The 25933-nt window shown below is 38.1% G+C and overlaps 1 protein-coding gene across 1 annotated transcript in view; it reads left to right on the top strand.

Annotated features, from left to right (window-relative positions):
• Positions 1–25933, top strand: part of ADAMTS3 (ADAM metallopeptidase with thrombospondin type 1 motif 3) — a 262254-nt gene that overhangs the window by 115992 nt on the left and 120329 nt on the right. The gene's annotated exons all lie outside the window — the stretch shown is intronic.

Raw genomic sequence — 25933 nt, 5'->3', positions numbered from 1 at the left:
GACGAGGCTTAATAATTATCTGTAATTTTAAGGTATGATGAAAACAACTCTCCCAATCCATTAAGGGAATGTGACTGTCATGTGCTCTTGCATAATGTGAAGGTAGCAAGAGAAGTTTATAGATCATGAAATATGGCCTGCCTTTTTTAAAACATGTAGCAGAATATGTTATAGGTATTATTTTATTCTAGTGCAGTATTGTGTCCCTAACCAGTTATTTATGACTTCTTTTATAGTTTCACATTAAAATGATTTTTTCTGTAGCTTCTGTGAAAACTTGGAAATATTTTTGCCTTCTAGAAGTATCTCAATTGTGTGTTATTAATACTATTTTCAAACTTTTAAAATGAAATATATTGACATGACAGAGAATAATAGATATGTCATAGACACATTTGCAAATAAGAATGCTGGGGCGCCTGGGTGGCTCAGTCGGTTGAGCTTCTGACTTCGGCTCAGGTCATGATCTTGTGGTCCATGAGTTCGAGCCCTGCGTCGGGCTCTGTGCTGACAGCTCAGCCTAGAGCCTGCTTCAGATTCTGCATGTCCCTCTGTCTCTGCCCCTCCCCCTCTTGTGCTCTGTCTCTGTCTCTCTCTCAAAAATAAATAAACATTAAAAATAATTTAAACAAACAAACAAAAAAGAAAGTAAGAAAAAAGAAAATAAGAATTTGACCTTAAGGTCTATTTTGCAAAATCATATTTTTACAATATGGAAGGGAGAATGAGTTGAATGTTCTGTCAACTTTTGTTTTATAATAGGCTGGACCACTAAAGTCAATGAAATTATGGCATGGGAAGCTTTTCTAGTTTGTTTGCTTTTATGAAATCTGAAGGTAATTTGTTATTAAAGACATGTTTTTATAAGTTGAGTATACAAGTTCCCTTTCTGGAAGAGAAAGGAAATTTGAGAATCTATGTTTTTTTTAACCAAATTTCAGAAAGGCTATATTTATTTTTGCCGGGCCAACTATCTGAATTAGAGATAATAGAAATTTCCCCTAGGGAAATGTCAGGGATATAAATAATCTTAATTTAATAATCTAGATTCTAGATTAATGATATCTTGCCTTTTGAGACTTATTACCTAGTTTGATTTTCAGATACCACCAGTTTCTGTTAAAATGCCTTACTAGTGGGATAGTAGAGTTTAAAATAAACGTAAAAATTGAGGCACCTGGGTGGTTCAGTTGGTTAAGTGTCTGACTCTTGATTTCAGCTCAGATTATGATCTCACGGTTAGTGAGTCCTGAGCCCTGTCTTGGGCTCTGTTCTTGGGATTCTGTCTCTCCTAATGTCTCTCTTTGCCCTTCCCCAGCTTGTTCTTGCTTTCTCTCTCTCAAAATAAATAAATAAACTTAAACGTTTTATTTTAAAACTAACAAGACCTGAAGAATTATTGAGAAATATCTGATTTGAAGCAACAGTACTGAATTAATAGAAGCAATACTATGAAATGTGTACCTATCCTAGAAGGTCACTGTGATGTAATCAGAAGAGACTGCACTGCATTTAGAGAGATGTTAATAGTACCTCTAAAATTTCAAGTTCTTCTGTTATCTTAGATTAATATTTAACCTTTCTGAGCCTCAGTTTATCTGTGAATGAAGAATTAAAATATGTTGCACAATTATAGTAAGTATTAGAAATAGTATATGAAAATTGTTGAACGTAGCCCTCAACAATAACGGATGGTTAATCAATGGTAGCTGTGGCTGTTGTTATTGGTATTAACTATTAATATGAATTATTTTGGGCAAAGGTGTATGTGTTAGGAGTTTTAATTAAAAGTTAAACAGGCATTGCTTGCCTTCATGTTGTGAATACATTACTATTAGTTCTTATTTCTATTTTTCATGTTTGGAAAATGTCATTCTAAATCAGAAGACTGGTTGTATCAAAGGGTAGGTAGGAGAATACAGTACTTTTTCTAGAGTTTAATTGTTAATATCTAATATCTTTTGTGAGGCAATGGTTAAATATCTTTTAAAAAAGCATGGCCTACATGTTCTAGAATTGTATTAGAGGGCTGGAAGCCAGGTAAGTCACTAGGACTTTCCTCCCGGTTGCTCTTTCTGTCATACCTGTGGTTTCACCAAGAAATAGATGCTCCATTTCAGTGCCTAAAGGTATCCATCCTGGTACTTTTCAGTAGTATAATATTTACAGAGAAGGAGAGAAGATTTTTTTTTATTGAAATAAGACAGTTATGAGAAATATGATGTTTAATACCTATTGTATTTCTAGATACTAGATTAGGAAAAATAATTTAGTAGTCAGGGCATGTAAGTTTCAAAGAATTAGATTAGATTTAGGCAATATGGGGAATTTTAGTTTAGAAAATCATTTAAAATATCAATTCTAGTAGCGTCAGCATCAACTCACTCAGATTTTATAATGAGTTGTTTTTAAGAATGCAGACACTAAAAACCTTATTTTTTGTTTTTCAGTTTTGAATAGAAGATTACTTTGTAGCCAAATAGGCCACAAAATACATTTTGGTAAGGTTTTCAGCAATCATGGGTCAAAGGAAGAGGAGTTCCTTTGTTAATTCTCAATTACCTTAAAGCTTGACCCAAAATAGAACATAGAATGTTCCATGATAAGCCTTAGTATGAACTTAACTTTTATTTTATTTATGAAGTTCTGATTGAACTGAGTTGCTGATGATGTCAATTTACTTCCTTTTGAGAATTTTAAATTGTAACCATGTATTTTAGAAATGGAAATGTCTTCCTAAGGTAAAAAGAGATTCAGATTTAAAACTTTAAGTACTATACTATAACTTTAAAATTCTTCTTTTAACTTCATGGTCAAGGACTGAGAGCCAAGTTTTTTCATGGACTACATACTTTCCAAGTGGAATTAAGAATATATTCTTATACCTTATTCCATCATTCTAAAATGTAAAATTTAACAGATTCTGGGTTTAAAAAGCATACTGATTTATAAATGAAAACTATAGTATCATATAAAATAATGCTTTGTCTGGATCAATTCAGGTGATTATTTTAGGAGACACATGAAGTCTTTCTTCAATAAGTTATAAGAAGGGGATTAAAATACATAAGATGTACTTAGAAATGCATTTGAGGGACATGATCTTAAGTTTCTCTGACAACAGGTCATCAGGAGGAATTTTTATCATAAACAAGGCACTTCTGACCCAACAGAGTTTCAGCATTAGGGCCCCTGTAAATGAATATTTTGCTGTGTTTTGTGGGTTATCCCCATAAATGCCTGGCCATACATCTTGCTTTGTCAGCTTGGCAACTCAGAGCTGTCATTTATTTGAGTTCTCTAATTTGGTACGAGTATTTTATATTAAAACCAGTTATAACCTGAACTAGGTGATAATAGTGAGATGGAGAGAAGGAGCCAAATTGGATTGAGACTGAAGTGAAACTGACAGATTTATATGATGCAGAATATATCAGGGATGGAGAGAGAGTAAAGAAGGATGACTCAGAATCCTAATCTGAAAGACTAGAGGATTCTCTTTTCAGAATTCAGATATTTAAAATGAGGAACAGAAATAGGCTTGATGGAGAATGACAAGTGTATATGTTTGGATATATTGAGTCTGAAGATCCATTGGAATAGTGAGTGAATAAAAAATGCACAGTATATTTTCATAATCATGTCTCAGAGTCAGTGAATGAATGCCCTTATATACATGTTGAGGTAGGGATGGGTAGAGGTTAGCTTGGAGTCAGGGGGCAAGAATTGGCTTGTGGATGCTTGGAATGTCTCTGCTTGCCTTCTACTCTCTCTTTAGCAACTTCATATCAATGAGAATCAGAAGGTGCACCTTGCACAGGATTAGAAGCCCATGAAAGATGTTTGCTACCAGCACTATAGGAAAGGAGGATATTTCATCCTTAAAACACAAAAACAAAGCTAAAAACAAAGCAAAAAATATGCTTCTGCATACTCAAGAACCCTAAGCTATTCCACTTGACTAAAAGTAAACATCTATTTTTATTCTTTATCCTCTTAGAATATTTATCTAGGTTTCCAATAAAAGTCACAGCTTTGAACCTGTTGAGATAATAGATTATCTCAACCATTTCCATATATCACGCAGATTTTCTTTCCTCAACTCTTTTTAAAAAAATTTTTTTTAATGTTTTCATTTATTTTTGAGACAGAGAGAGACAGAGCATGAGCAGGGGAGGTGCAGAGAGAGAGGGAGACACAGAATCCAAAGCAGGCTCCAGGCTCTGAGCTGTCAGCACAGAGCCTGACATGGGGCTCAAACTCACGGACCATGAGATCATGACCCGAGCTGAAGTCAGACGCTTAACCAACTGAGCCATCCAGGCACCCCATTTTCCTCAACTCTTAATAAGGAAATTGTATTGTTTTTGAAATCTGAAAAAATGTGAAGAACTGTTTGAAAATACATTGAACTTGTAAAATCACAGATGCAGTACTCTGCTTTAGTATTACTGTTTTAAGACGTAAAACAGTTTTACATTTGGCAATATAAATGATCTCTTCCAGTGCAGAATTGGCAGGTGTTTATAACACATAGTACTGCCAGTTTCTGGCAAAGAAGTTCCATCCTTTGCATTAAACAACAAACATAAACTGTGCATGTTTATGACAAAAAACTTGTCTACTTCATCATTGGGGGAAGAGTTGAATTTACTTCTTTTTTTGATTTCTGCTTTGGGAGGATGGAAATCACATCCATTTTTGGACATTTAGTTTGGACAAATTATTTTATATTTTGCTGGTTTTGAAATTTCACTTGGGAGTGTCCTGGTTAATCAACCAATAAAGGGTCATAAAGTTCACCTCCACTGTTAAATCAATCATTTGAGTTTAAACTTAGATGAAAAACAAAACATACCCCTGATCATCTCTTAAGAATGTCTACATTGTTGTCAATAAGAAGTTTGCTTTAGGCAGTCTATTTCAGGGGGGGGGGGCGGGGGGCAGGGGGCCTCTACTTGTATGACATCATTCAGCTTTTCATATTTTTTTAAATTTAATCCCTAGGCCCTTAGGCTTCTCCCATCAAATTACAAACTATTCACTCACCAGAAGCTTTGTGTTAAAGTAATTTCTGTAATTACTTCCTACCAGTGGGAAACAAGGAATAGTAAGCCTTTATCTCCTAGCTTCCTTTCAGGATTTTCATTTTCCTGCACGAACCCAAGCGCTTGTGTCGCTGGTGTGGTTGTCATGGTGCTGTGAAGGAGTGTCTTTGTCCCAGGTGGGAAACATGTACAAGTCAGAAATGATTTGGGAGTTGCTCCTGGTTGCCAGGGAATGAAACTATGAAGCAAGAACTTGAATAATGGGAAGACTATTTCTTATTTTGGTGACTCTAGGAACTTCCTAGGCAGAGTCCTTCCTTGAATCTATAGAAAAGTCAGTAGGTGCTGTAACCTATTGTATTTGGAAGTTCTCATGACCTGTGCCCCGATCAAAGAGAAACAGTGGTGGGCTTTGCAATCAACCTAAATAAATAAATAAATAAATAAATAAATAAATAAATAAAGTGAGAGAAATTAATTTTTAGCATGTTTTCACATTAAATGAAACATGGAACATAATATTACTAAATCATTAAGATCTGTCAAATAGCAACCATTCTTTCAGGTATATATTAAATGATAAACTTTACTCATTTTTACCCGGCTGCATAGTTTAGTTTATAATATAATCTAGGGTCAGTAATTTGTCAAAGCTGCTACCAGTAGATTCATATGGAAATACTAATCATATTTATGTAATTCCTTTTTAGGTTGGTTTTACATATTTCACAATCCATGTGTTTACAATAATTATTGGCAAAAAGAAGGCAGTTAAAGGTTCAATTATTACTTGAAATAATCCTGGAAGCAGAGTGATAGTTAAAGACCTTTCAGATGTGAAAGATAAAGGATACTACTTTATTTCCTTATATTAAAATCTCTTACAGCGGGTATTCTATCTCTTCATGAATAGGTACCATGAAAGGAGTTTGTTTACCTAGACCAGGTTTAAAGTGTTACAAATATAACTCCGTATTTTTTTTTTCTAATGGAGTTAAGCATGGAAAGATAAAACTGTATCAAAAATTCAGAGCTGCTGGATTTTACTTAGTTATTGATGTGACATTAAGGGAGAAAGAGAATTGGAAGAATTTAGCTACATCTGGGCAACTGAAACAAAATTGAAAGTAGTTAATTTATATTAGAATACAAAGATAATGCAGATAATATAAGTTGGACCTTGATTCTTAAATTAGATGCTTGCCCACTCAGAATAATTATATCAATTATTGACTCATGAAAGAGCAATTATTGCCAAGAAAAAACTTTGTTAGTGTTTAAAATGTATTTGTTCTTTCTGAATGTAAAATATATCCTGATATCAAAATATGTATTTTCAGTTTTAATCGCATGAACTGCTTTTACTTAGGAGGAATAGACTCTATTTTTAGTAAAATATCAAGTACATTTTGACTCTGCACAAGCCAAGTGTGCCTGCTTAAACACATTTTAAAGCCTGTACTTATTTTCTTTCCCTGCACAACTTACAAACTTTCATGTGAGTAAGTGGGAAGCTTTTGTGCAAGGAATTCAAATATTTCTGGAGGTTTAGTAATCTTTCGTTTTATTATTTCTGTCTCTAATGAGATTATTATTTTTAAAGAAGATAATTTGCCATAAGGTAGCTTTTGTTCATGTCGCTCATGGTTTTCTTTTTCCTACTGGATCATCAGTTGTTAACTTTACATATAAATTTTATTTATGAGGATCAGTGCTGTTCACTTTGGTGTTTTGTAAATAATTTTTGTGTGCATGTGGGTTCCTCACATCCCTGTGGAGGACTCGGGTGTGTTATTCTCAATCCTCTTTCTTTATGGGCTGTCTTTATCCTTCCCTCTGCAGGGTATCTTTCAGGGAGTTGAAGTGGAAGTTAGTGATATATGTTGAAAAAAATGGAACTATGGGGTCAAATAAGTGTAGGACAGCAACAATATTTTCTATGTGAAAATCATTTGAGATGAGATTATGGGGACTGTGGATTCAAATGTGAGGGCTACAGCCAGGCCAAATTAAATGCTCCTTTAATGCACAATTCTGCAAGGGGAGCTGAGTGCTTGGTTTTGTTCTTTCTAGGTACCAGAAAGTTTATTCTGATTTTCAGCTGTGATGCAGCTGGTCTAAATATCTATGCTGAATAAGAGACTTAAAAACTGAGAACAAACTGAGGGTGGAGGGGGGGTGGGTGATGGGTATTGAAGAGGGCATCTTTTGGGATGAGCCCTGGGTGTTGTATGGAAACCAATTTGACAATAAATTTCATATATTAAAAAAAAAAGAATAGCAAAAAAAAAAATATCTACGCTGAAAAATTCTTTTTTATTTATTTATTTATTTATTTTTTTTAAATTTTTTTTTTTCAACGTTTTATTTATTTTGGGGACAGAGAGAGACAGAGCATGAACGCGGGAGGGGCAGAGAGAGAGGGAGACACAGAATCTGAAACAGGCTCCAGGCTCTGAGCCATCAGCCCAGAGCCCGACGCGGGGCTCGAACTCACGGACCGCGAGATCGTGACCTGGCTGAAGTCGGACGCTTAACCGACTGCGCCACCCAGGCGCCCCTACGCTGAAAAATTCTTAATGGAAGTTCTTGAACTTGGGATTTGGATAAGATGGAAAGATTCAGTTTAGGAATGATTTGAGCCATTTCCTTAAGTGAGACTATAAAGTTTACTGGAGATAAGTAATTATATGTAGCATATTCCTTTATTACTTTCCAGTACCTTACTCTCTGGAAAAAAAAAAAAAAATCTTTGACAAGTTTGAATGACGCATTAGTTCAAATTGGTTTTGTTTGTTTGTATATCTTTCACAATTATTATAACCACTTAAATGCCCCATTAACTTGTTCCTTGCTTTTGGGCTGAGATACTTGTTCATTATTTTAGAGCTCTGATGAATAACCCAAGTATCCTAAGCTTTTGTGTATATTCTTGTTCAAAGGACCGTCCTTAATGGTGGGTGTCATTTAGCCAATGCCTGTGGAAGAGTTTGTTTCTCTTGAGTGTACTTTACAGATTGCTGTGTGTTAGGTGTTAAGAATAAGGTCTGTGTGGTGTCAACACTCTGCATTTTAACTTCACTTCTCTGTCTCAGCACTTTGGCAGGTTTTGTTGTCATGTTTTCATGTTTTATCAGATTCTACTCCATATGCTAAAGGGATAAAAGCAATGTCTAAGCCCCTTTTGGCGAGATGAGTGAGTGGGAAAAGTGGAGTTTCCTTATGTCCTGCACCATCGTCCTCATACTAACAAAATGCCACTGGACAGCCTTCTAGTAAATAAGAAATTAGGGTATTAGGGCGGACTTTTAATTTCTTAATTCCCAATTTTGGATGACACATTTAGATGGAGATGGTATGGGAATTTGATGCATATCAACATTGCCCTTCCTCATTCTGTGATCCTGGGCTTGGCTTTTGAGTCCAGTGGGAAGTCCTAGAGAAATCACTGCTAGGTATGGTGTAGGCACCACCCTATTTATGTTTAAAGGAGGTATAATTAAGCTCATCGGGCTAGATTTTTTTTTTTTTTTTTGGTCTTCTTCAAGGTCCTTCTCTCATCTGTGACAACGCAACATTTGAAAAGTCAGCAGAAGCATCTGTGTGGTTCTTATAGGGTTGTGATCACCTGAGTTCCTGTGGGCATCTTTTTGTCATTCACCAGTACCCTTTCTCTGAAATTTATGGAAGAAATGTTCTAACATCCTGTCATCTCAGACTTACACAAATTTTTATGATATACATTGAGATTATTTTCATAGATATGAGATCTGAAGCGTGGATGTTGGTGAAAATAATTATTACAATAATCACTCAGACTTTTATTCTCGAAGAAAGCCCCAGCTTTTATGGATTTTTCATCTTTCCTAGTTATATGTCCCACTTTGTGTTGCAACTCAGATCTCGCCTCACAGCGAACTTAAGAGCATCACTTCTCTGCTTCTTCTTTGTGTGACTTTATGGCAACGTTGATAAAGCAACTCACATAATTAGAATCAAGTTCAAGTTTTGTATTCTGAATAGGAATTAAGTAAATGGGAAGCCAAGAATTTACTCTAAATACTAGGAATTATGAAAATTGACCTTCCTTTTATTGATAGAGTATTTAAATTGTAGCACATATTAATTCTGTGCAAAAATTCATGGAGAAAACCAAGAGAAAACAGGGGGACCAGCCCAGCTCTCTCTCCTACACTGTGGAATGCATCACAGTTTGATCCTGTGCAGGAGTTTTCTATGTTAGCTGTTCTGTGAGTTTCTTTGGCTGGCTGCATAGGCCCCACCGGGCTGATATTCCTTGTCTGCCTGGCTGCTGCCTACCCTGCTGGCTTTCAGTGCAGGTCTTTCTTCCATTTGACTAGAGGCTGCCCTCACGGGTACAGCAGACCACCCTGAGTTTGGCAAGGACCCTTACTTACGCAGCACACGTGGTCCTCGGCAGCTTCTCTTGTGCTTGGTTCAGCAGCCCTTTCTACAGCCTCCCACGAAACTCTGATCTTGCTGTTCCTGTAGCACAGGAACCAAGGGGAGTCATGGCTTCCTCGACTGCAACCAGACTGATGTGCTAGCAGCCCTTGAGGTGTTCTTCTCCCAGAGCCCCCAAGACAAAGCAGGAAACAAGGCTTGGGTGCTTGGAGATCCCCATAGATCGGTATGTTTTCATACCATGTCCTTTCTCTTCTGAAATGTGGCCTTAAAGGGAACTGGGCAAAAATCAGAACCACTGTCTCCTCATTCTCCTTTGTCTCCCTCGTCCCAGAAGTACTGCAAGATCAAAAGGGCCAGACTTGCCTTTTTCCTTCCTCTGATTAAATGCTTTTTCCTCACTATTCCAGTCTCATGACTAAGACTTATGATGGCCAGGCCTTTCCTCTCATAGGAGGAAAACACAAATAAAAACCAAACATGCAAATAAAAAACTGCTGTTTTCTGGCCTCCAGGCCTGGCGTTGATTTGTTATATGAGAACTAAGAGAATTAGAACTTCCTTTCCCTCCATACAGCCTTGCTTACCAGTCTCTTTTCTTTGGAAAAATCTTACTTCAACTCCAGAAGCTAAATATGGAGTTTCTTTATATTCTTGACTCATCTGTCAGACTTTCTGATGGCCTCCTTCTTCTCTCTTTACTTTCCCTCACTCAAGGCCTTCTCGCCACTCTTGGGGATGATTAGTGAGTCATCTGTGCACAAACACAGAGAAGAATAAACATTTCCCAAATGACCTCCCCATTACACGAGTTCTCATATTTCTGTGGTCCACGTTGTTGTAGTTCCGTATCGTAGTTGCAGAAACCGTATATATATTAAGGGGTAGTTGGAAGGGCTCTTGTTAGAATATTTTCCCCTTATTTTATACATGTAAGTTTGGATGGAGAACGATAAGGTGTCAAATGCCAGATAGTGAAAAACAGGGTTACAGATGGAATTAATGTCAGAAAAAAAAACAAAAACAATTTGATCTTCATAACTCAAACACACTTTACCACATGATTTGTAGTCTACAACGTATCACAAATATGGCTTTGGCATCGTGAGTCAGTAGGAGAACCCTAGAATCTTCAGTTAGTGTCTATACTTCTAAATTTGGAGTCTTTTTTTTCAACGTTTTTTTTAATTTATTTTTGGGACAGAGAGAGACAGAGCTGAACGGGGGAGGGGCAGAGAGAGAGGGAGACACAGAATCGGAAACAGGCTCCAGGCTCCGAGCCATCAGCCCAGAGCCCGACGCGGGGCTCGAACTCACGGACCGTGATATCGTGACCTGGCTGAAGTCGGATGCTTAACCGACTGTGCCACCCAGGCGCCCCTAAATTTGGAGTCTTAACACTACTTGACTATTATTTCCTTTTTCTAATTAATATCTATCTGCAAATATAGAATTTCACCCCAAATTCCACAGAATTTTTTTGTGATTAAAAGAAGAAATCAAATCTGTCCTTTTTGTGAATATAGAAACCTGTTGTTTTATTTATAATATGATTAAATTACTGCCTTTTTAGTGCAAAGCAAAGCATTATAGTATAGTCATCATGAATCCATATACTTACTTTTTGTAGATTTTTGAAAAATCTTTTGGTCCAGAGATAGGAGAGTGATGTTAAAAGTGACAGAAGTACTGTGTCCAATCCTCCTTCAGTTGAAAGAGAGAGGTCATCTGTTTTAGTCTTCTTCAGTTCTTGGCAATAACAAAGGAAAAATTAATAAGGCCAGTCATGAAGGCAGTTTCTTACCTCAGGTACTCAGATCCAGTGACTACTGCTTAAAGAACAACTTGAATATGATATACAGCAGGAAAACAAACGGGAATAAGAAACCAGAAGTGCACAGTGTTTAGTCCCTTGGGAATACCCTTATTATTATTTTTTTTCTAGGTTTAGGGGCAGAGTACAAGTGTTTATTTCAGAAAACATAATTAATATAAGAACGTGTTGCATTAGAATGAAATCACACACATTCTCTGTTCAACCCCCTTTCCACATATACTCTAACTCTACCTTAATGCCCATTCCTGTGAAAGGTATTTCATAGCCAAAGGAAGGCAGTCCAAGTGTGTTAAATTTTTTTAGAGTAAAGTTAGCCAAGGATATCCTGTAAAAACAGATTCAAACATTTGAATCTGATCTCTTGCGCCAGTTTTAAAATTAGATCTTCAAACTGGATCTTTAGAACACTAAAGAAATCAGAAACCTCAGTGGTGACTTTTTTTTTTTTTGACATAAGACTATCAACATGTATCTCTTTAAAAATCTTTACTGTTTTCTCACAGACAAGGAAAAAGAGCTCACATTTTACAGCTAGTTCATAAGAAAACTAAAACATTTATGAGAGATGGAATAGAGGTCCATGGTTTATGCTTTCAAAAAGTATGAAGAAATAATAAGAAATTATTAATGGCGAGTTTCAGACAAAAACCTAGTATGTTATTGACACAAGATACATTATTTTGGTTTATTTGGTACTCAGTATGTGCTTTCCCATCCAACAGTATAGTATACTTCAATAAAGATTAGTAAAGAAACATACAATTAAATCAAACCATTATGTAATTAGCATTATAATGACAGATTTAGAAAACATGTTTTGTGACTTTAGTGATGTCAGTGAAAGCTAGAGTGCTTGAAGGCACATGTATAAATCTTATTACATCAGTTTGTTTTTTTTTGTTTTTTGTTTTGTTTTGTTTTCTTTTGTTTTTAGCAGCAGGAGGTTTATTAGAATACAAGATCAGAAAGGAAGAATAGTATGAAAGCTCTTTTTACAGACAGGGGACATTCGAAAGTGAATACCTCACGGATTTTTTTATATAATAAATAATTCAACGAGGTTGATTTAATGTCTATGTTGTTATTGGGTGGTAAACATGCTTTTTTCTTCAGTGTAGTTTTAGCTCAAAGTCTTACTGTTAAGAAGCTTTGTGACCTATATCAAGTTACTTAACCTATCAGTGCCTTGGTTTTTTCATCTATGAGACAGTGAAAATAATAGCAGTTACTTCAAAGGATTGTTTCTTTGGATTAAACTGATATTGATATGAAGCAATTAGTTTTAGTTCTTGAGACATACTGAGCACATGATAAAAGTTACCTCTTATTCCTATATTTTGACTACATTTTGCTTTTGTAGTAGTTTCTTTTTAAATTTTTTTTTTTCAACGTTTATTTATTTTTGGGACAGAGAGAGACAGAGCATGAACGGGGGAGGGGCAGAGAGAGAGGGAGACACAGAATCGGAAACAGTCTCCAGGCTCTGAGCCATCAGCCCAGAACCTGATGCGGGGCTCGAACTCACGGACCGCGAGATCGTGACCTGGCTGAAGTCGGACGCTTAACCGACTGCGCCACCCAGGCGCCCCAAGACCTTATTTTTATAAGTTAAAAAAAATAAAGCAAAAAAACCCAATGTACTCACTGAAGTGATAGAGGATGATGATCCGTATTTTAGAAGATCTGCCTGCCATTCACGTGGGGTACAGAATAGAGGAGTGGGGGGATGCAGGCAGTTTGGAGTTTACTGGAGTAATCCAGGTGACAGGTGGTGACAGCATCCAGTGTGTCTACTCTGATGTGAAAAAGGAGGAGGGGGCGGGGCTGAATGCATTTTAAGAAGCAGAGCAATCTGTTTTTACAGGGCTACTTTCATGTGTGGCTCTTTGTGATCATTATAACCATTAGATTTTTAACTTTTAAAATTTCAAAGTAACACGCACAACAGAATGCCTTTTACCATCCCTGACCCCTCCCTAAGAGGAGCATAGGATTCAGGGAGAGGGCAGAGAGATAAGAGTTCTCTGTTGTATGTATTATTTAGTTTTGTTTGCTTGTTTTGTTTTGCTTTTTACAAAAATATATATAATTTTTATAATACATTTTTGAAGTCATGAAATAAGTGTGAGTATCTCAACACAGTGTGCTTCAAAAGTAATGCCACGTTTGGGAGATACTCTTTTCCAGAAACTCTTTTCCGTATCTGCAATATCTTCTTGTCACTTCTAGTTACTGTTTATTATCCAGCTAAAGTGTTGTGTTTCTTATTTTTAAGTTTTTTTGTTTTTTTTTTTTTATTTTGAGAGAGAGAGTGCACAAGTGGGGAAGGGGTAGAGAGAGAGAGAGGGAGAGAGAGACAATCCCAGGCAGGCTCCGCACCACCAATGCAGAGCCTGATGGAGGGCTCAAACTTACGAGCTGTGAGATCATGACCTGAGCCGAAGTTGGACGCTTAACTGACTGAGCCACCCAGGTGCCCCTAGAGTGTCATTTTTCAATGGAAGTGTTTTCTTTCTTTTTTCTCTGAAATTCCATAGCTTGTATAAGTTCATTTTGCACTGTGTCATACAGCATTTGTAATATGAATTATTTCGTATGTTTTTATTCTCGATTCGTTGAAATCTGTTTTTTTATTCCTGGCTATTCAACTTATTTGCAAAATAAATAACAAACTCTTTAAAGATAAAACTGTGCTGCTCCATTTTGCTTTCTACTCCCCTTGCCTTTCTGGCCTTTCTGTGGCATTAGACTCTTCCTTTGTCTTTCACAACTTGACTCAGATTTCCTTCTTAACTTCCTTTCTTGATAACTTTTCCTCTTCCTGTCTTTCACATGCAAGTCTGTTTTTGTCTTCTTCTTTTCTCGTGTTTTGTACCATTGGTGATCTGTGGAAAAATTGCACAGTGGTACATCTGGTCCACATTCCTCTCTTGAGCCCTAAGACTGTATATATTCAATCACTTATTGTCGCCCTTGGATATCCACAAAGAGCTTTAACCTAATTGTAGCCAACACTGAGTTTTTCTCTAACCATCCACCTTCTCCTGTTCAATCCTAATCTTAGTGACCAGTACCAACATGCACTGAGCTTACCCTTCTGACTTTCTCATCTCTTATCGAGTTGGTAAGCAAGACTCATGAATTATACACTGAGAAGGCTGGCAAAATAGCCTTCAGTCTCCATTGTTTCTACTTTTGTTTAGATTTTTTTTTGTTGTTATGAATACTGCAGTAGCCTCCTATTTTTCTGCTTCTAGACCTGGCTAACTCAACTCTATTTTGAGATAGAATGTTACCGAAATTTGTGGATTATGTACACACACTATGTTTGTGTGTGTGTATGTGTGTGTGTGATGCACAAATGTATCATTATGGTTTATAGAACATGCACAGCATGTGTTATAGGATGTCCACAGAAATAGATATGATAAAGAATGTAAAATAGATAACTTTGATAGAAGCTTTATTTTTTTCCTCCATATTCCAGCAACTGCTTTTATATATGTTTCTAAAGTAAATGCTTCGGTACCGTGCTTTGGAGATTTTACTGGTTTTGATTGAAGATGTAATGATGTTTGTAAACTAAAATACTCCATGTCACTGTTTAGTCTAAAATTCTTTAGTCATTCCCCATTTCCTGTTGGATATCTATCTATCCGCCTATCTATCTATCTATCTATCTATCTACCTATTTTTATCATTGCCCTCCATGACTGGAGCTCCCCTATCTTAGCTCTCTTACTACTTATTGGGATCTGCTCCCACTCCCCACTGCTCACTCTTTACTTTGGCTGTACTGAACCCTAGACTCCCAAACACACATTTTCCCCCACCTCACCGTCTTGTTTGTCTTTATATATGCTAGACTGCGTGGCTCTTCCTTTTGAAATGCTGGAATATATCCTTCTATCTGACTTCATCTGGAAAACTTCAGACCATATTTTTGAGAAAAGAATAAATGTCCGCTGTCGGTTTTGTAGGATCTGAAATGTGGGGACGGTAATATCTGCCTCATATCTGAGGACTAAATGAGATAATTCATTTCAACTCCTGGCACATGTGGTTTGCCTTTTTAAATTCATATCCAATTCATTTTGTCTAATCTCATCTAATATTCTCCTTTGAGAATAAAAATGAAAATCTGATTTGCCTTCAGTCTTCTTGCTTATAATAATTTAAAGGAAGTCTACTCTTTCATAACTAACATTGTATATAATTGGAGAAGAGCCTACCATAACACAGATTAGAGGGGAAAACTAGAAAATTCTTTGAGAAAATGCTCACTCTCATAAGAAAGTCATTGTTGTGCATAAATACTTTCCAAAAAGCTGGACAGAATTTTTCTTCTCTAATGAAACTGTACTCTGTAAAACAGAGTTTCTTGGTTTGCAAGGGCACCAACTTTGTATGTATATGAATATTTGTATTGTTCCTCTTCTCCCACAGAGCTTCTATAGTTTTTGAAGGGTTTTGAAAGGAGTCCATTATTTTAAAAATTTGGGGGGAATGATTGTCCTCAAGCCATTTTAATATTCTTTGAGTTATTCAATCTGCTTTTCCACCCATATGCATACATATATTAGGAACAAAAGGAGGGAGAAATGGATCTTATTTGTATAATGATGTATGTTGCCTACCAGTTAGTCAACTTTTAATAACAGAATACTGATTGAATAACATATATATCCCTCATTAAAAAAAAAGCATAGTCTTTTCCTCCTCTGAAGTATATGAGTAAGTCACTCTAGTTCAATAGTATCTACTAGCTAAACTTAAAAAGCTATGTTTTGGTGAGAGGGAAACACGTCCCCAAATGCTTTTTTTCCAATAATGCAGAAAATAAAGAAAAAGATCTGAACAAGTAGGATTCTTTTGTGTATAAAAATTTAGGAAATGTATGCTACAGAAATGATAATGCTTTGGGTGAAGAGATCTTCATTATCTCAGCCAACAGTGGTCTTCAGAAGCAATGACATCATTGTTGATTCACTGACTTCAGAATTCAGGCAGGAGCCAGAAGCCTAGGAACTTAGGCAGCTTCTTTGTCAACATAGTGCAGAAAAGAAGACACAAAGAGCCTCCCTTTGAGTCATGGCAGGCTTTGCGACTCCTTTCTTGGCCCTTTGTGAAAGCACATGACTGGACTTGTAGAAGATTAACCCCCTTAACATTTCTGTAAAAAATTAAACAGATGCAAAGCAGCTCCATCACCTTTTTTCCTCTCTGTTGTGAATTCAGTATTATGGTGGGCAGTGAATTATTTTGAATTCCCTCAGAGAGGCCAGGGCAGTCAATGAGGACTGTGAATGAGGGCCCTCTGAAGGGCTCAGTTGTGGGTTTTCTTGGGCTTTCACTGTTCTTTATAGCATTATTCCTCTGAAAGCGTTCCCTCTAAGAGAGGGGTCAGTCTAGAGACCTTTATAGTGCTTGAAGTAATCCACCCTTTAATCTGTTCCTTCCTGTGGGAAAATCAGTGTGGAAAAAAAAAAAAAAAAAGAGTGAGTCAGTATTTATGTCCAGATATAGACTGTTTGGGCTGTTTATTTTCAATTTACTACTGTTCTTTGCATGAATATAGTTTGTTTTCAAGTTAAGTTCTTTAATGAAGGAAAAAAGTTCCAAAAATTTAATACATGGTTTGTGCTGATTATTTTATATAGGCATATGTGAAAACGGAAGAGCTGATGTTCTTAACACTATTTCTTATCCTGGATTATCATTGTATTAATCCAGCAGACATTATATATTTTCTTAAAATAAGTATATTCTAGTTAAGTTTATCCTTTATCTAGAGATAAAGGATCTCTACATTTTTTAAATGTCTTTGATTCTAAATTTTTGTATATATTCTGGATATGAAAGGATTGATTATATATTTTATCATTACATGTCAAAATATTATGTTTGAGAGTAACAAGATTTAGCTTCTGACTTTTAATGACAAAATTGGTGGTGGTGAGAACACAAAGAACAATGATTTCCTCTGGGAGTGGAATAATAATTGGGAGGTGAGATGGGGAGGGAAGACTTTTGCCCTATTTGTTTTGCTCAATTTTTAAAATGCAAACGTGCATTCATGTTTCATTTTTGAAGAGAAAAAATTAAAACAACAAAGAGGAATTTCTACTAGCCTGAAAGAAGTAGTGCACATTTTAGTTCAGATTCTCCTGCTTATTCTCATTTCAAGTCTATAAAAATTGTATCTCTAAAAATAGAACTACCATATGATCCATATGATCCATGAGCTCCATTCTTAGGTATCTACCCAAGGAAAATGGAAAGTAATTTGAAAAGATATATGTGCCCTGTGTTCAGTGCAGCATTATTCACAATAGCCAAGTTATTGAAGCAACCCAAGTGTCCAATGACAGATGAATGGATAGAGAAGATGTGGTATACATATACAAGGGAATATTACTCAGCCATAAAAAAGAATGACATCTTGCCATTTGTGACAACATAGGTTGACCTAGAGGGTGTTAAGCTAAGTGAAATAAGTCAGACAGACAAAGACAAATACCACATAATTTCATTTATATGTGGAATCTAAAAAAGAAAACCAAGCAAATGAACAAACAAACATCAGACACAGACCTAATATACAGAGAACAAACCAGTGGTTGCCAGAAGGGATGAGTGGAATGGAGAGATAGGCCAAATAAGTGAAGGGGATAAAAAGGTACAAAGCTTTATGCAAGCCAGTTATAAAGCAAATGAATCACAGAGACGAAAGGTACAGCATAGGGAATATAGTCAATAATATTGTTAAAAAAAGAAAAAAAAAAGATCATACTCATGGCAGGTTTCAATTCCAATCTGAAACTCCAGGTCATAGGAGGAAGGAAAGGAAGTAGGGAATACTATTTCCATTGCAAAATATCTGAAAGATGGAAGTAGAATGTTTTCCAGGAGCAATCTTTTGAAGACAAAGTATGCATCAAAATTTCCTTTCTGGTACCTGACTGCTAGAAAGAAAATAAAGTTAGCTACATTGTTATCTTTGAAATAACATGGAGTAAAAAAAAAAAAAAAAATGAAAAAAATAAATAAATTGGGTTTAAACAAAGAAGTCAATGAAAGAATTTCCTTTATCCCCCTGACCTCTCTTTTCTTGCTTTTCTCCTTCTAGAACTGTTCTTGGAGAAAATGGGTGATGAGCTTTAAACCTAGCTACCACCTTGCCCTAGTACCTAGGTGAAGGGCAGACATAATCAAAACTATAAGGGTAATTTGAATTTTCAGGTAAAGTGAATTTCGGTACAAAATAATGTTATGATATAATCATACCATTTTTCCATTACTTTGGATTAAGAGGGAGGAATTTTTTTTTTCAACGTTTTTTATTTTATTTTTGGGACAGAGAGAGACAGAGCATGAACGGGGGAGGGGCAGAGAGAGAGGGAGACACAGAACCGGAAACAGGCTCCAGGCTCCGAGCCATCAGCCCAGAGCCTGACGCGGGGCTCGAACTCACCGGCCGTGCGAGATCGTGACCTGGCTGAAGTCGGACGCTTAACCGACTGCGCCACCCAGGCGCCCCTAAGAGGGAGGAATTTTTTATCTGTAAGAAGGCAAGAAGAAATTGATGGGATAGGGTGGTGATAGATGGGGCTACACTTAGGGAAAATAGCTTTAGAAACATGGGCACCCTAAGCTCAGGCAGCAACAGGGCCACTAGGCTGTGGGGTGGCTGTGGAAGGGAAAAGAGTTGTGCTTGCCAGCTTAATTTCCATCCTTGCTGCCCCTTCTCTTGCTCCTAGATGGAATGGTGAGGCTAAGGGACTTAGCTATAGCTGCTTATCTCAACTGAAGCTTAGTAAATCTGAGCAGCATAGTGCAGTGGAAGGGGCCTGCGTCTCTAGGAGTCCGGAAGTAGGACTTCTGGTCCTCATTAGCTACTAGCACAGAAATCTAAGGGGCTTACTTGTCTGTTGTGCTTGTAATCACCCTCCAGATGGACATCTTAGATTTTAAGCTCCTTGAAGCTTCTTTATAGTCATGGTGTTCAGCATAGGGCCTGGAACCTGGAACATACTCCTAATACTTTTTTTTTTTTTAAGTTTATTTATTTTGACACAGAGAGAGAGAGAGAATAAATGCAAGTAAGGGAGGGGCAGAGAGGGAGGAAGAGAGAAAGAATCCCAAGCAAGCTCCACACTGTCAGTGCAGAGCCCCATGTGGGGCTTAGATTCATGAACCATGAGATCCTGACCTGAGCCAAAGTCAGATGCTTAATCGACTGAGCCACCCAGGCACCCCTCATTAATACATCTTTTGAATGAAAGAGTGAAAATACATCATTTTTCTGATTGCAAAATAAGGTAGGGTTGGGTGATTAGATATAGTTGTTATGTCTCCTAAGTTTCCCTGAAGTTCTTAAACCCAGATTTTAAGTCATCTAGTTATTTTCTTTTTCCCCCTACACAAGCATCCCATCTGTTAATTGCCTTGACATGTTGTCATCTACCTTCTCCACTTCAGTAATCATATTCTCACCATCACTGTGTGGTGTTTCCTCATTTTTGCCCACAGTATTTAACAGTTTTCTGGTCTCCAGTCCTGCTTTCTTTAGGAAGATTTTAATGAGGTTGAACCATAGGTAATTGCCACCATGTAGGTCCAAAACAGTTGAATATTGACACATTCATATGGTGCAACTCTAGTTCATTATCCAAATTGTATTCACAGTGATTCTGTAACCATTTCAGGGGCTTCTCATTATTCCTCTGCCCCTTTCCCAAGACCATCTACTCCTGCGCCCGTCCCCCCGACCCCTCAAAGCCCTTTCTTGTCCTGACTCACATGGGCTTTGATGATCTGACCCTCACTTTCCCCACTGGCCTGTTCTATGACTGCCTATTAGTGATAGACACCAGAAATACATTCTCTTTTACTCACATTCATTCTTTGTCTCCCTGGTCCTATGTCCCCTCTCCTCTTCCCATCTGTTTTTCTGTTTCTTTCTCTCTGTCTTTTTCACTGTCGACAGTCCAGCTGTACAGAAATTTCAGTTCCTGGACTAATAAGCTTTCTCTTCAGTGTGAGCCTTTAGGAATGCCTTTTCTTTCTTTCTTTCTTTCTTTCTTTCTTTCTTTCTTTCTTTCTTTCATAGACTTTATTTTTAGAGCAGTGTTGGTTTTACAGAAAAAGTTTGCAGTAAGTACAGGGTTCCCATATACTCCCTTTATCCCCACATCTGTACACGGTTTCTCATATTTGTTGCAATTGATGATGCAGTATTGATAAAATATTTTTAACAAAATTCCATTATTTACATTAGAATTTACTTTGTTGTTGTGCAGTTCTATAGATTTTGCAAAATACATGTCATGAGTCAAACCTTACAGTATCATATAGAATAGATTCATTGCCCTAAAACCCCTGAGCTTTAGTATACATTGTTAACACATCCCTCAAACACATCCCACAAACAAGTTAACACATCCCTCACCTCACAGTTACTTTTTCGTAGGGAGGCAGTGAGGGGCTTTAGACCTCTTAACATCTACTCTGTCAGCAAATTCCAAGCATATAAAACAATATTATTAACTAGAGTCACCAGACTGCACATGAGGTCCTCAGGGAATGCCATTTCTTTTGCCAGAAATACTCCCCGCTTTCTTTCTCTCTCCTCTAACCCTCATCCTTGTACTCTGCCTTAGCCAACACCCATTGTAGCAGTAGAAGAGAGGTAATATACACATAGTAAGTAAACGTAAACCATTTAGTATTTTGGAAATGAAAAGCGCTATTGAGCGAGGCATGTTCTTCCCTGTAAAGCATTTCTACTGTCCCATTTAAATGATGGCACCCGAGACTGAACACAGTACCACAGATGTGGTGTGATGAACAGAGATTGCAGTAGAAGTCTGGAAGATGAGTACCCTTGTCTGGGGCCCTGTAATTTCATCAGCATGCTTTTCTAACGCAGTTCGTTGTCCCTGTGAGCTCACAGTGATTTTCCACTGCTCTGGACATAAAAGGAGCTAAAAAAAAAAAAATGTTTGGCCTGAATTTCTGTTTTCTAGGAGCCCAGGAGAAAGGGGTCATCATTGGGAAGTTAGGAAGGCATGACAGTTTTCAGGAACAGTTTATTTTATTATTTTTTAAAAATAGCTTTCAGGTATTTATAGAACAGCTTAGGAAATGGGGCACTTTCCCAGACAGGTGTTTTTGCTATGCTTTGGAATACTGGTATGGGAGAAATGCTCCTGAAGCCTCCTTTTAATTCACAGGAGAAACATACCCTTTTGCTCCTTCCTGTATAATAACATTGGCTTTGCCAGAATTATGAGTAATCAGTATAGGAGATGTAGTTATTTTTGGTGGAATATTATGTTTTCATAAAGTATGAGATAATAGGAAATGAAGTGGGTGAAGTAAGTAAAGTTAAAAATACAGGCTTTGGATCTAGGCTGCCAGGTGAATCTGGGCTCCACCTGAGACAATTTTCTTAAACTTTCAGTGCCTCAGTTTCTGTACATGTGAACTAGGGATGAAATAGTGTCTTTCCTATTGGGTACTTTTTTTTTTTTTTTCAACGTTTATTTATTTTTGGGACAGAGAGAGACAGAGCATGAACGGGGGAGGGGCAGAGAGAGAGGAAGACACAGCATCGGAAACAGGCTCCAGGCTCTGAGCCATCAGCCCAGAGCCCGACGCGGGGCTCGAACTCACGGACCGTGAGATCGTGACCTGGCTGAAGTCGGACGCTTAACCGACTGCGCCACCCAGGCGCCCCTCCTATTGGGTACTTTTAAGAATTAACCATCTTCAACACCACCATAAAATGAGTGTACTTCTTACTTTAAATATAAGTTAATAAATATAAATTAAATATAAATTATTTTAAATATAAATATAAAGTGGCTTTAAAAGAGTTGGTTAATATTCCATAATGTAATTCTTATTCAGGCCTTCTCAAATTAATGCTACCAGGCTGTGATCACTCTACAAATTTTCCAGTACTTCCTACTTACTAAAAGATGATTTTAGTTGTTACGTTACATTCTTTTTATAAGCTGAACTTTCTCAAATATCTTGAAAAAGCATAATGAGGAAGTATTATTTGAAAACGCAGGATGTTTGCATCTCTAGTGCATATTAAATTTGGAAATACCTGAATTAGTTGTAGACACCAGAAATACATTCTCTTTCATTCATATTCATTCTTTGTCTCCCTGTCCTGTGTCACCTCTCCTCTTCCCATCTGTTTTTGTTTCTTTCTCTGTCTCTTTCTTGCAGGTATACACATGCACATAGTCCCCCCTTGTCTTCCCCATCGCCATTATTAGGAAAATGTAAGTAAATTGTAAACTAATGAACTACTATTAAATTCTAGGTAGTTTCATCTCTCATTACTTTGTAGGTAATATTTCTAAAATATGTAAAGAACTTTTGTGGCTTTCTCGATAGAATGATGTGTGTGGGGGGCATTCATGATTGATTGGCTGTTGATGAACATTTAATATTGCTTTAAACTATGATTCTCTTTCGTGGTGCCCATTATCTCCATTGTTCCAAAATATTTGTTAGGATATTTACAAACGTCACTTAATTTGACATAGTCTTATAGACCTTAAAACTTTTTTCTCTTAATCTTGGGACATTTCGGTTGATTCACAGCTGTTTCTCCACTGCATAGTTCTTTCCAGATGATATGCTTTGATGAGAGATAGTTTCCCTTTTGTATGGTTTTAGTCTTTTAGGCATTGTCTAATTTCATGTTTTAACTTAAATATTTCAAAGGTACAAAATGAACACAAAATTATAGGCACTTACTTATGTATGCGTTAGAAGTTTAAATAGCTATCAATATTTTCCCATATGTGCTTTGGATATTTACACTTTAAAAATAAAACATTATATGGGGCACCTGGGTGGCTCAGTCAGTTGGGTATCCTACTTCGGCTCAGGTCATGATCTCACATCTGTGGGTTTGAGCCCCACATTGGGCTCTGTGTTGACAGCTCTGGACCCTGGAGCCTGCTTCGTGTTCTGTGTCTCCCTCTCTCTGCCCCTCCCCCACTTGAACTGTGTGTCTCTCTCTCTCAAAAATGAATAAACATTAAAAAACTTAAAAAATTAGGGACAGGAAGATGGCGGCGTAGGAGGACGCTGGGCTCACCGCGCGTCCTGCTGATCACTTAGATTCCACCTACACCTGCCTAAATAACCCAGAAAACCACCAGAGGATTAGCAGAACGGAGTCACCGGACCCAAGTGCAGACGAGAGGCCCACGGAAGAGGGTAGGAAGGGCGGCGAGGCGGTGCGCGCTCCACGGACTGGCGGGAGGGAGCCGGGGCGGAGGGGCGGCTCGCCGGCCAAGCAGAGCCCCCGAGTCCGGCTTGCAAAAGCGGAGGGGCCTGACGGACTGTGTTCCGACAGCAAGCGCGACTTAGCGTCTGGGAGGTCATAAGTTAACAGCTCTGCTCGGAAAGCGGGAAGGCTGGAGGACAAAGGGAGGGTGAGCTGCGGAGCCCTCGGAAGACAGAGCTCAGTTTGGCGGGGAACAAAGGCGCTCGCCAGCGCCATCTCCCCCGCCCATCCCCCAGCCAAAATCCCAAAGGGAACCGGTTCCGGCCAGGGAAATTGCTCGCTCCGCGCAAACACGCAACTCTGTGCTTCTGCAGAGCCAAACCTCCGGCAGCGGATCTGACTCCCTCCGGCTGCCACAGGACCCCTCCTGAAGTGGATCACCTAAGGAGAAGCGAGCTAAGCCTGCCCCCCCCCCCCCGCCGCCGTGCACCTTGCCTTCCCACCCCAGCTAATACACCAGATCCCCAGCATCACAAGCCTGGCAGTGTGCAAGTAGCCCAGATGGGCCACGCCACCCCACAGTGAATCCCGCCCCTAGGAGAGGGGAAGAGAAGGCACACACCAGTCTGACTGTGGCCCCAGCGGTGGGCTGGGGGCAGACATCAGGACTGACTGCGGCCCCGCCCACCAACTCCAGTTATACACCACAGCACAGGGGAAGTGCCCTGCAGGTCCTCACCACACCAGGGACTATCCAAAATGACCAAGCGGAAGAATTCCCCTCAGAAGAATCTCCAGGAAATAACAACAGCTAATGAGCTGATCAAAAAGGATTTAAATAATATAACAGAAAGTGAATTTAGAATAATAGTCATAAAATTAATCGCTGGGCTTGAAAACAGTATACAGGACAGCAGAGAATCTCTTGCTACAGAGATCAAGGGACTAAGGAACAGTCACGAGGAGCTGAAAAACGCTTTAAAGGAAATGCAAAACAAAATGCAAACCACCACGGCTCGGATGGAAGAGGCAGAGGAGAGAATAGGTGAACTAGAAGATAAAGTTATGGAAAAAGAGGAAGCTGAGAAAAAGAGAGATAAAAAAATCCAGGAGTATGAGGGGAAAATTAGAGAACTAAGTGATACACTAAAAAGAAATAATGTACGCATAATTGGTATCCCAGAGGAGGAAGAGAGAGGGAAAGGTGCTGAAGGGGTACTTGAAGAAATAATAGCTGAGAACTTCCCTGAACTGGGGAAGGAAAAAGGCATTGAAATCCAAGAGGCACAGAGAACTCCCTTCAGACGTAACTTGAATCGATCTTCTGCACGACATATCATAGTGAAACTGGCAAAATACAAGGATAAAGAGAAAATTCTGAAAGCAGCAAGGGGTAAACGTGCCCTCACATATAAAGGGAGACCTATAAGACTCGTGACTGATCTCTCTTTTGAAACTTGGCAGGCCAGAAAGAATTGGCACGAGATTTTCAGTGTGCTAGACAGCAAAAATATGCAGCCGAGAATCCTTTATCCAGCAAGTCTGTCATTTAGAATAGAAGGAGAGATAAAGGTCTTCCCAAACAAACAAAAACTGAAGGAATTTGTCACCACTAAACCAGCCCTACAAGAGATCCTAAGGGGGACCCTGTGAGACAAAGTACCAGAGACATCACTACAAGCATAAAACATGCAGACATCACAATGACTCTAAACCCGTATCTTTCTATAATAACACTGAATGTAAATGGATTAAATGCGCCAACCAAAAGACATAGGGTATCAAAATGGATAAAAAAACAAGACCCACCTATTTGATGTCTACAAGAGACTCATTTTAGACCTGAGGACACCTTTAGATTCAGAGTGAGGGGATGGAGAACTATTTATCATGCTACTGGAAGCCAAAAGAAAGCTGGAGTAGCCATACTTATATCAGACAAACTAGACTTTAAAGGCTGTAACAAGAGATGAAGAAGGACATTATATAATAGTGACAGGGTCTATCCATCAGGAAGAGCTAACAATTATAAATGTCTATGCGCCGAATACCGGAGCCCCCAAATATATAAAACAATTACTCATAAATATAAGCAACCTTATTGATAAGAATGTGGTAATTGCAGGGGACTTTAACACCTCACTTACAGAAATGGATAGATCATCTAGACACACGGTCAATAAAGAAACAAGGGCCCTGAATGAGACATTGGATCAGATGGACTTGACAGATATATTTAGAACTCTGCATCCCAAAGCAACAGAATATACTTTCTTCTCGAGTGCACATGGAACATTCTCCAAGATAGATCATATACTGGGTCACAAAACAGCCCTTCATAAGTTTACAAGAATTGAAATTATA

The sequence above is a fragment of the Lynx rufus genome, unplaced genomic scaffold (assembly GCF_022079265.1).
Source record: "Lynx rufus isolate CCGP_SWC_20201006 ecotype Redwood Valley unplaced genomic scaffold, mLynRuf1.p SCAF_3, whole genome shotgun sequence".
Taxonomy (NCBI): domain Eukaryota; kingdom Metazoa; phylum Chordata; class Mammalia; order Carnivora; family Felidae; genus Lynx; species Lynx rufus.
The sequence above is the reverse complement of the archived record's forward strand: the minus strand, read 5'-3'. Positions and strand labels throughout refer to the sequence as shown.